At 41.0% G+C, this 12,349-nt stretch overlaps 1 protein-coding gene across 4 annotated transcripts in view; it reads left to right on the forward strand.

Moving 5' to 3' along the window:
- LMCD1 (LIM and cysteine rich domains 1) overlaps nucleotides 1-12,349 on the forward strand; it is a 63,048-nt gene that overhangs the window by 27,257 nt on the left and 23,442 nt on the right. The window contains exon 1 of one of the 4 annotated variants that reach the window (XM_056525006.1): nucleotides 5,790-5,919. The exons of the other annotated variants lie outside the window; for them this stretch is intronic. The gene's annotated coding sequence lies outside the window, so the exon portion shown is untranslated. Of the gene's footprint in view, nucleotides 1-5,789; nucleotides 5,920-12,349 lie in introns of those variants that run through there. 4 annotated transcript variants of the gene reach the window in all.

The following is a 12,349-nucleotide window of genomic DNA, read 5'->3' on the forward strand; positions in this document are numbered from 1 at the left end:
CACTAGACACTCTCTCTCTGGACTTGACCTCACTGTCCCTTAGCAGAGCAAGAACTAATCTGACTCTCTAGTTCCTCCCAGGGTTTATATGGGGGAGACTCTGAAGGGGTCCCATAGGTCACCCTGTAGGTCACATGGCCACTGGTACCTTCCTTGGTTACAACACTTAGCAACATTACTTAAAGGTATATGAAAAGTTATATACATTACAATAGATAACACAGGTGGTAGTTAACTACTTAGGGAACACAGACAAAAGGGGGGCCCAGGAGTCACTGAATAGAGTCTGCCTTACAGGGCAGCAAGGGTACAGGGGTGCAACTCCTGTACTGGCCCACCACATATCTATAGCAGCAAAAGTACCTACCTTGGCCAATGTACAAGGGTAAACTATCTACTGGGGGTCTATACACTGGGGAAACTAACTACAGGGGGCTATCTACAGGGTAAACCTACCTACTGGGGGCTTAACTACAAGGGAAACTATCTACTGCAGTACATACATACTAGGGAAATACATACTGGTGGCACTTACTAACCAAATGGGGAGACTAACTCATCCCCCCTTCCCAACCCATTTACCTACCCTCCTTACTACACAGTACACCAAGGGGGCATTGTTGCTGTTTTGGACAATAAAGATGGGGAAAAGGTAGGGAGGATGCAGGAAAAGTGCAGAGCTTAAGATATTTGTCTGGCAAGTTCTGCTGAGATGAGTTAGGCTGGAAGAAGTTGTCTGGATGTCACTGATACAGACTTTAGAAACCATGTGGGGCTGGTACCTGCTGCTGTATCGGAGAATATTGGTCTGTGTATAGTATTTTTTTTATTTAGTAACAGTATTGTGATAATATGTGCTCATGGTGTGGTGGAATTATCATTATTTTTTAAACTCCTTCCCCACTTCCCTGCATATGCCCCTGAGTCAAATGTTACGCGCTATGATTCTCCGTGTTTTCTCTGCTTGTCTTACTGAAATGAATGGCTGCAGCCTGCAGTATGTCATGCAAACACTTCAGCAGCATGAAGGGCTCTCAGGAGAAGCATTTGGGATAAGTATAAATAATAACGCAACACAATAGAAATTTACTGCTTTACATAGCTGCTACCTCCATGGGTTTCATCCTTCGTTTTGCAATTCATTTACATAGGCTTAGAGCAAGTAAAAGGGAAAACTGGCTACTCAACAATATCATGGAGAGTATTCATTCTGTATGAGCCAAAAGCACATATACTCTCAGCTGACAAGAAGGGGCAGGTGGCACCTAGGACCCATCATGGAAAGGAGGATTGATTGGAAACCATTGTGTAGAGAATTTTGCATCTACTTTTCTACACTTAAAGATGTATTATAGAAAACAGCACCAGGCCTGTCCTTAGGTCATGTTTGGCTTTAATACATGGTTCCATTCATGTCAATGGGACTATCATGCAATTCCAGACACAACATTAGGACAGATGAGGTACTGTAAGAAAAAGTTCTGTTTTACTATGAAACCCCTGATGGCCCCTGATCCTCACTGCTCTCGCCCTCACACTGCTTTCTGCTTCTTGTCCCATGTTGTACACACAGGAACTCCCTACTATGCCAATCGCTGTCTAAAGAGGTGACCTACCTCAGAAAGTAACTGAGGACTGTGATCCGTGTGAACAGTAGCTGCAGGGGGTCAGGTCGGATGAGTATGGGGTTATATTTCATAAATCAAATGGAAAAAATGTTGCACCACCGGAATACCCCCTTAAAAGGAAGCGGTCACCAGTTTTATGCTGCTGAAACCACGGGAAGCATATAACTAGTGCAGGCAACATGATCCTGGCGCACTAGGAATTACTCTGAAATGCTTGTAGTTTTACAGTAAATCTAACGGGACCATGGTAAGTAATCAGTAGGGTGGATCTCTGTGGTTGCTTCCCGTCCTAACAGGTCTCTCCCTATATACAGTTAGGGAAAGGTATGTCACTTAGTGCTTGCAGAGTGGAGAGAAGCCACAAGGACCCATCTGGATCTGTTAAATACTCCAGAGCTGCATTGACAATCTCCAGAGCTGAAATCTTCCAACAATGTTTGCACGGAGCTTACTCTTTATTTCATTTCACGCTAATTGCTGGATTTTTTTTGTGTTTCTTTTTTTTTTATAAGTTCTAAATTCCGTCATTTTGACCTTTTGGTGTTGCTAGACCATTTTTTTAAGTGAGGGATGCAGTGGTCACAAATTTATTATCTGCATGTTTTTTATTTTTCTGCAAATAGTGCAAAAAAAAAAAAAAAACTGCAAATCTAGACCACCTCCTGACCCGGTCTAAAAAATATTACTACTCCTTTGGCATTTTTGCAGGCGGTTTTAATTCTTTTTTGGACTTCAGCGATTCAAAAAGTGATGGAGATGCCTTTTAATACAATTTCTTTAGGGTACCATAAAAAAATATTATAAAAAAGATACAGTAGTTATGGAAAAAATTGTATTTAACTAAATTTATCTTTTGCAAAACAACATTTTTATAAATTTTTAAACAGGGATCAATTTATGTGTGTAGCCAGCAATAATAAAAATGTAGTGTGTGTGTGTGTGTGTGTGTGTGTGTGTTTTTCACTTTTTTTCTTATTTTTTTTTACATTTTTTAGGTAGTACTACTACTCCCAGCATGGAACACACTGTTCAATGATGGGAGTAGTAGTACCTGTACTAATTGACAGATCGCCCTGGGTTCCATTGTGATCCTCCTGTATAATGTATAGATGCGGCAGCTCTTCTATGGTCCCCTGCACTGACGTATATATACACCTATTCATATTTCTCGCGGAGAGCTGTGATTGGCCAGATGGTTCCAGCCAATCACAACTCTCTGCGGGAAATATGAATAGGTGTATATATCCGTCAGTGCAGGGGACCATAGAAGAGCTGCCGCATCTATACATTATATAGGAGGATCACAGAGGGTGTCAGGAGTGACACTCGATGCGATTGTCCTATCTATTGCAGAGATGAGGAGCGGCTCTGTACAGCGCTATCATCTCTTAACTATACTCCGGCCAGTGATGTGAATAGAACATCACTGATTAATATTTCCCACTAAGAGCTGTGATTGGCTACAACCATCCGGCCAATCACCACTCTGGGCGGAAAATATGAATGAGTGAGGTGAATTTCTGTTCACACCACTGGCCGGCCCGGAGTATAGTGCAGAGATGCGAGCGCTGTATAGAGCCGCTCCACATCTCTGCAATAGATAGGACGATCGCATTGGATGTCAGGAGTGTCACACCCGGGGCGATATGTCTATTAGTACAGGTACTACTACTCCCATCATGGAACAGTCTGTTCCATGCTGGGAGTAGTAGTACTACCTAAATAAAAAAAATCCCATCCCTACTGCATCCTTTTTTTTTTTTTTTTTGGTATCCAAAAATGCAATTTCCACTCAACGCCAAAAAAACGTCAGATGCAGGAAACTGCACTGGCGTTTTTTCTGGCATTTTTTTTCTGCGAAAAAAAATGTAGGAAAAAAAAAAAAAGTGGAATCCTAGCCTTAGAAGCAGGATAGACATGATCTGAAAGCAGGGTAGAAAATGATCTGGGTGCAGAACTGTGCAAAATCTATCATGGTCACTGCGACAATATGGAGCAGCACCGCCAAAAAAAAAAAGCATTTAGACAAACCACAAAAATGATCTAGCCAAGACCGTTATTGATACATCTCCCCCACAGGCTACTGGGCTGTCTTACAGCCAAAAAAAAATTCAAAAACTAGATTTATTCCTCCCAAAGAGTTGTGCTGATCAGTGGAAAGCTGCACTCTACTGTCACATACTTTGATTTTAATGGTTGTAAATTTTAATGCTGTAAAATTAAATGGCAGGACAACTTTTTTTATCCATTTACTTGCGAACATTTGGTATGTATTTTGGACTATAGCTTAAAGGGGTACTCCGGCCCTGAGACATCTTATCCCCTTATCCCCTGTTTGTGAGCTGGCACCGCAGTTTAAACAGGTGGGTGGTGAATACAAGATTGCGGGGGTCACCAGCGGCGGGACCCCCGCGGTGAGACATCTTAGGGCCTCTTAGACATCTTAGGGATGTCTCAGGGCCGGAGTACCCTGAGACACCCCGGAGTAGGGGTTATTTGGTTGGGGGGGGGTGTTAGTAAAAGTTTTCCTATAAAGCTTTATTCCCCACCAGCACTCCCGCGGGGCCTCCGGTGTCCTCTTCTGGTCCCCCTATGCGATCCTCTTGCTGAGCTACAGTGTGATGCCCGGGCCCGGAATGTCATACTGCCACTAAAGTGAATCACTGGCCGCAACAATATCCCGATATCCCGCCTTGCCAGTGACTCACATAACATCAGTACGACACATTGGTGAGTTAAGGTTTATTTCTTTATCTAACACACCATGGGCATACATTTAAACCCTCCCCACTTCCACCGGATAACCCCTTTAATGGCTGAAAGTACTTTAAAAAAAAAAAAAATACTGCATTAAATTCCAAATGGCAAAAAAAAGGATGTTTTTTGAGTCTTAAAAATTAGCCCAACCATGTTGTCTGCACATACCCCCAGGGTGTATTCAGATGTGGAGTCATTTTTCCACACACATTGTGAATTTTCGCACACACGTGTGGATTTTGCTGCACATTGTGCTGTGGATTCATTGGAGAATTCCCCCCTATGAACACATATAATGTAGGTACACAGGGACTTCAGTGAAAAAGTGAGTGCAGCTCTGGAATATAATCCAAGATTGTGGTTTCCGTTTGTGGTGTTTGGTGGTTTGTGACACAGATTAATTATTTTGGGGGAGGAAAATGCAACGGAAATGGGGATTTTACTTTAGTTATTATGGTTATTGATATTATCATTATTATTATTGTTGTTTTTATGGGTAGGATTATTATTATATTATGATAAAGTAGTATGTAGTTTACACGTGTAGGGTTATTATTATAGCGGTGTGTTTGGTGAGAATGAGGCTGGACCAGAAAATGCTTTGATGGACATTTATGGACTAATATGGACTCACGTTTGTATATATTGTACAGGTGTATGTTTTTTGTATTATTGTTATTGTGTTGTTATTTATTATTATTGTAATGTTTTATATTTTTTAAATAAAAGATATAGAGGATGTAACTCAGGACAAGGCTGGTGCAAGGATTTTTGCCACTCTATGCAAAAGCAAATTTTTCCGCCCCCTTGACTCCTCCCATTGACACACTCCACCTTACTACTGGGGTGACACACTGTAACAAACCTCCTCCTCATGTCATCTCCTTACTACTGGGGTGACACACTGTAACAAACCTCCTCCTCATGTAATCTCCTTACTTCTGGGGTTATACACTGTGACAAACCTCCTCCTCATGTCATCTCCTTACTACTGGGGTGACACACTGTAACAAACCCCCGCCTTACTACAGGGATGACAACGTTTTGCGGCTGTCAGGACCTGGAGAAATAACTTTCTTGTGGGGCAGAATGGCTCCCCCATCAAGAGGGCGCTCTAGGCGGCTGCCTATCTTGCCTATGGGTGGAGCAGGCCCTGACCCAGGATCAGAACAGGATAATTAAGATATATGTATACAAAGTGACTATGTTGCTTATGTAGATACATTTTATACTGTAACCTCTATAACATGGAAATGCTCTTTACGATTTGCTACTCTATTGGTCAGACACAAGTATGATGTATATTAGGTAAATGGTTATTATTATGGGGGATTATTACTCTGCTGTTTCTCAGTTCAATTGGCCAAATAATTGTTTTATAAATTATCTCTGATCCTTATTAGGGAAAACACAGATCCCCGGCTCGTGTCCAGTTACTGCAGTTTTGCATCATAGGTGACTTGCAGGCGGTTTAATAACAGTGTTTTGCAGCTTCTGGGTACAGATTCCTCAGGTCTCCATTAGCTCCAGACTGGTAAGCATGTAGACAAACTGGCTCAGGAACTGGCTCAGGGAGTGGTGCGGCAGCGCAGGTAACCGCACCCAGTCTGTAAATGAACCCAATCAAAATAATGCCGCTCTGTGAGGCTGAATGTAGATGACTCTGTAACTGGAACCTCAGGCAAGAAGAACTGAACATGAAAACTCATGTCAGACACAGCAAAACAAGATCAGGCAACGTGTCCGTGGCGCCAGGATGGCAAGAACAGATGTTGCCCTAAATTAATACTGAGTGTTATGGTTCTCCTATATGTAGACTTTGTATGAAGTCAATTTGTAAAACTGGGCATTTTCCTGAGGCAGTATCACACGTGATAGGCTTAGATACATCAGGTGAACTGTTGGTATCACACAGGATAGGATTAGAACAGGCTTAGCAGACAGTGTAACAAATGATACAATTGGATACACAAGTTCTACAGACACACATAGGAAGCTTGAATAAACAAGTTCAGGGAACAGTATCACACAATAGACTTAGATACACTGACAAAATTAGTATTTATTATTATTATTATTATTGATCATTTATATGGCGCCCTTGGTCCCAAGGCACAAAAAGCTACATAGACTCAGATACACTGGCTTAGTAAAAAGCATAAATACATCTGCATAGTATTATACATAATAGGCTTAGATGCACAATATGAATTTCAAACATGATAGATTCAGATACACCAGTGTTTTCCAAACAGTGAGTCGCCAGCTGTTGCAAAACTACAACTCCCAGCATGGCTGTCCGGGCATGCTGGGAGTTGTAGTTTTGCAACAGCTGGAGACACACTATTTGGAAAACACAGAGATACACCTTAGCTCATCAGAAAATATCACACAATAGGCTATGATGTGATAGCTCAGTAGACAGTACCACACATGATAGATACACTGACTGCAATTAGTATTTTATGATTCCAATTCTAATTAATTATTATTATTAATATTATTTATATAGCACCCTTGGTTCCAGGGCACAAAAAGCTACATAGACTCCGATACACTGTCTTAGTAAAAAGCTTAAATACATCAGCATAATATTAAACATAATAGATAAAGGTAGAAAAACTCACCGGAATGTCTTCATAAGTCTTCTTTATTAAGAATACTCACACATATAGGCAGTGACAGCAGCCGTTTCGCACTTGGATAGTGCTTCTTTTGGCCTCAAACCTGCTATTAGCTAGCGATACTAAGGTACAGGTAATTAAACCTAAACCAATCACCGACTATTTTATTAGCACCACGTGACTAGTGACGTGAAAATTGGGAAGAACTTCGCATAAAGCAATTAAAAAATGTGTGTGTGTATATATATATATATATATATATATATAAATACGGACATAAATGTACATGGAACTCGTTATTAAAAGCATACAGCCATTTCAACTTTATCGTTCAGTCCTAATGGACCTGTTGCGTTTGTCTTTAAAAGGGGTACTCCACTGGAAAACTATATATATATATATATATATATTTTTTTTTTTTTTTTTTTCAAATCAACTGGTGCCAGAAAGTTAAACAGATTTGTAAATTACTTCTATTAAAAAATCTTAATCCTTCCAGTGCTTATCAGCTGCTGTATACTCCAGGGGAAGTTCTTTTCTTTTTGAATTTCCTTTCTGCCTGACCACAGTGCTCCCTGCTGACACCACTGTCCATTTTAGGAACTGTCCAGAGTAGGAGCAAATCCCCATAGAAAACCTATCCTGCTCTGGACAGTTCCTAAAATGGACAGAGGTGTCAGCAGAGAGCACTGTGGTTAGGCAAAAAGGAAATTCAAAAAGAAATGAAGTTCCTGTGGATCATAACAGCAGCTGATAAGTACTGGAAGGATTAAACATTTTAATAGAAGTAATTTACAAATCTGTTTAACTTTCTGGCACAAGTTGATTAAAAAAAAATTTTTTTTCCAGTGGAGTACCCCTTAAAATTCAGTGTGTTTCTTGTTGCAAAAGCCTCTTGTCTAGTAACACTCCTGGTTATTGCTTTATACGAATAACTTCCCATTTTTTTACATCACTAGTGGTGCTAATAGAATAGTCTTTCACATTCACATGGTGCTAATAGAATAGTCTTTCACATTCACATGGTGCTAATAGAATAGTCTGTGATTGGTTTAGGTTTAGTTACTCTCATGTACATTAGTAACGCTAGTCCATAGCAGGTTTGAGGCCAGAAGAAGCACTATCCAAGTGTGAAACAGCTGCTGTCGCCAGAGCACCACCGTTACTTCATATACCAGTGACCCGACTCCCGCTATTCCAAGCCGTTACTAGACTCAGATTAAGCAGTGCCAAGCTATTGTCTCTGTTATTGTATTAAACATAATGGCCGTCATTTATCATTGTCTTTAGACTGTTTTTTGTGTCTACAAGAGGCACAAAAAGGCGCAAGCAGGGTTTATTTGCGCCTTTTTTGCACCTTTTTGTTTACCCATTTCTGCTGATTTTGAGTTGCAATCCACTGATTTTGAGTTGCGATCCACTGATTTTGGCAGTACACATGATATAGAAGGCGCAAAAAAGGCGCAAGGCCACTGAAAAGTGTCTAAAACTACACCATCCCAGACCTGGCGTAGCTTTTTAGTGTATTTTTTAAGAGAGAAATTTGAGAAAATGTTTACCTGCACAAAATGTATCAAATGCTCTGTGAACATTTAACAAATTTGGTGCTACCACACATTATCAGCACACAAAAAAAGGTATAAAAAAAATGCTTCACTTACACCTACAATGATAAATGTGGGCCAATAGGCTTAGATACACAATTTGAGTATCACACATGATAGATTTAGATACACCAGTGTGTCATGCTGGGAGTTGTAGTTTTGCATTAGCTTGAGACACACTGTTTGAAAAACACTGATGTATCTGAATCTATCATCTGACAATATCATGCAATAGGCTTAGATACAATTGCTTAACAGACAGTACCTGACAGGATAGGCTTAGATGCAGCTACAAAGACAATATGGTAGGCTTAGATACAATTGCTCAGCAGACAGCATCACACATATGCCTAGACTAAAATACATTTAGTAGCGTTTGTCATTGTCTGTGGAATATGGCCGCTCTTGTGCATTCTAATGTATCTGTGATCACTCGGTATTGCGGTATGAAATAACCCAGACCCGTAATAGAATCGATAATAATGCGTAGCCTCAGATCACGAAACCTCCGGCTAAATGTTTCAATTATGTCGGATTTTTCTGCAGAATCCAGGTAAATGATTCCGGATGCAGTGTTGGAGCCGCTGCCAGGAAGTGTTGGAGGACGTCAGTCTTCCCTTCTCCTTTATGAAAGAAATTGATTCCAGATGCAAATCCGGAGGTTTATATCCACTTGCTGCCCCTGCTGTAAGCACAAAGCACAATACTGAGACCCATGGCTTTGGAAGCACAGGGGGGCACTTATGAATGCAGCAAACAGGAGCAACTGCATGCGAAAAGTTATCCAAAATGTCACTCGAGGCATAGAAAATAAGCCCCAAATGTATTATTTCTATTGAAAATGGGACATTGTGCTTAACCTATGACTTGCGTACACAAAACAGCTCTTATCTGGTGTCAAAAATTAACTTTTTTTATCGTAGCGGGTAGAAAGCGATTTGTTTTTAGTGCCTTGGTACAGTAGTGATGCTCCAGCCATGATTAACATTGACGCCTGTTTTGGATTTTGAATCTATTGGCTCTATTTTGGTCTACACTTTCCTGGAGTTGATCAATAAGCTGCTGTTGACGGATCTGGTTTTCATTTTGTTTGTCTCTTGGTAATGTGTGCTGCTGCCAGTGGGCTGGTTAACACCTTAGGGTATGTTCACACGACGGAACTTTCACTCGGAAAATGTACGGGCTGGATCTTTCGCAGACAGAGGATGCAGACAGAACATGTCGGTGTAATGAAGAAAACTGTGTCCCTGTAGCAGAATGTGACCCTTCACACAGGGACACACTTTTCTGCTTTACAGCCAACTCCCTAATCCCTAATCCTAACCCCTATCCCTAATCCTAACCCTAATCCTAACCTGGAATCCTAATCCTAACCCCTATCCCTAACCCTAATCCTAACCCGGAATCCTAATCCTAACCCCTATCCCTAATCCTAACCCCTATCCCTAATCCTAACCCTAATCCTAACCCCTATCCCTAATCCTAACCCCTATCCCTAATCCTAACTAGTGTTGAGCGGCATAGCGGCACAATATTTCGCGAATATATGGACGAATATTTGTCATATATTCGCTAAATTCGCATATTCGTAATATTCGCGGTTTATTTTTGCATATGCGAAAATTCGTGCATGCGAAAATTAGCATATGCAAAAATTCGCACACCAGTCTCACACAGTAGTATTAGAGCCTTCTTTACACCACACAAGCTGGAAGCAGAGAGGGATGATCACTGTGATGTGTACTGTGAAAAAAAAAAAAGAATATTCGTAATTACAAATATATAGTGCTACATTCGCGAATATTCGCGAATTCGCGAATATGCGATATTCGCAAATAAAATTTGCATTGCAAATATTCGCGAGCAACACTAATCCTAACCCTAATCCTAACCCCAAATCCTAATCCTAACCCCTATCCCTAATCCTAACCCTGACCCCTAATCCTAACCCTAATCCTAACTCTAATCTTAACCCTAATTTTAACTCCTAACTGACCCCTAATCCTAACCCCTAATCCTATCCCTAATGCCTAACCCCTATCCCTAATCCTAACCCTGACCCCTACCCCTAATCCCAACCCCTAATCCTAATCCTAACTCTAATCCTAATTTTAACTCCTAATCTTAACCCTTAATCTTAACCCCTAATCCAAACCCAAATCCCCACCCCTAACAGCGATCAGCTCTGATAAGGGCTGAGAGCGCTGAGCTCAGGTCACAGTTTTTTTTCACTTCACCCAGTAGGACTGATCGGAAGTGCACTGTCTCCATAGACGGCAATGCATTTCCGAGCGGATTTTGCACAAAAAAAACCCCTGACATGTCAATTCTTTCTGCAGAGGCCTATATTCCGCCACGTGCACGGTGCAGCAGAATCCTGTTGAAAACAATGGAACTCTGCTGCAACGTAATTTCCAGGCGGAATTTTTCTGCCGGATTCCGCTGTGTGAACGAGACTGCAGCCTGAGCCCATTTATGCACGAATAGCCAAGGCAAGTATTCCATGATCATAATTTAGTAATTTGGATATTCATACATCAAATATTGACATGTTGTCTCACTGAGCCCATGTGTATTGTACTGTAAATTTCAGCAGATTATGAATGTGGGACATGCATCGAAAAACCATCTGAATATACCATAAAGCCTTTTCATGCTCACACAGCTACAGTCTAGGTCGGTGTTTTGCAACCAGTGTGGCTCCAGCTGTTGCAAAACTACAACTCTCAGCATGTCCGGACAGCCAAAGGCTGTCCGGGCATGCTGGGAGTTGTAGTTTTGCAACACCTGGAGGCACACTGGTTGGGAAACACCTTCTAATGTCATTATTGCAGAAGCCTTACTCATGCCTGGAAATTCATGTCTTAGACTTGGCTTTGATGTATCTATATCTTTTGTTTATTTTTAAAGGGTCTGAGGCTCCTGTATTCTGAGCCGCAGGCTGCTGTCTGCTAAGAACCGTGATGACAGACCTCGGCCTAGGTGTCAAACTCAAGGCCTGTCACACCATTTGATATGGCCTGTGAGGCGCAGACGCATTTCAGAGCTCCCTGTTCGGAGGTTGTGTGTGGTATTACAACGTGTCTCCATTCACTTCAATGAAACTGAGCTGCAGAACCACACCCAACCTGAGAACAAGGGTGGCGCTGATTTTGACAAAATCAGCTCTGTTTTTTTAATCCCTTTAAAATTTTAGGCATGCCTTATTTTAATTATGCATACACCTGCCCCCTGGGCCAATTAGTCACATCAACATCCTTTTAACTTTTTGGGAGGGGCAATTTCTTATTTAAATTGTAAAACATTAAAAAAGTGGTCGTATTTAAAAACAAAATGCTTCTGCAAAAGAGCATTTCAATTATTATTAGTATTGTACACACACAAAGAAAGAAAATGGCGTTTTTTTTTTTTTTTACAAAGCACAGACAACCATAGACTTCCCCAGACACTTAAATAGAGCTCATTACTTTTCAAAAAACACACTCATTTTCTGTGATCTATTTAATTACTAGCTGAGTACCCGGCGTTGCCCGGTTTTTCCTTCCTAATCCTTGTTGGGGAGGAAAATAAACAAAGGAGGAAGCTTTTGACTTCATATACCGTCCTCATATATTGTTGCCATATCCCGACCTCATATCCCATCAACATATCTTAACCTCATATCCCGACCTCATATCCTGTCCTCATATCCTGTCCTCATATCCCGTCATCATATCTCAACCTCATATCCCGTCCT

Source organism: Hyla sarda, chromosome 6, assembly GCF_029499605.1.
Source record: "Hyla sarda isolate aHylSar1 chromosome 6, aHylSar1.hap1, whole genome shotgun sequence".
NCBI classification, from domain to species: Eukaryota; Metazoa; Chordata; class Amphibia; order Anura; family Hylidae; genus Hyla; species Hyla sarda.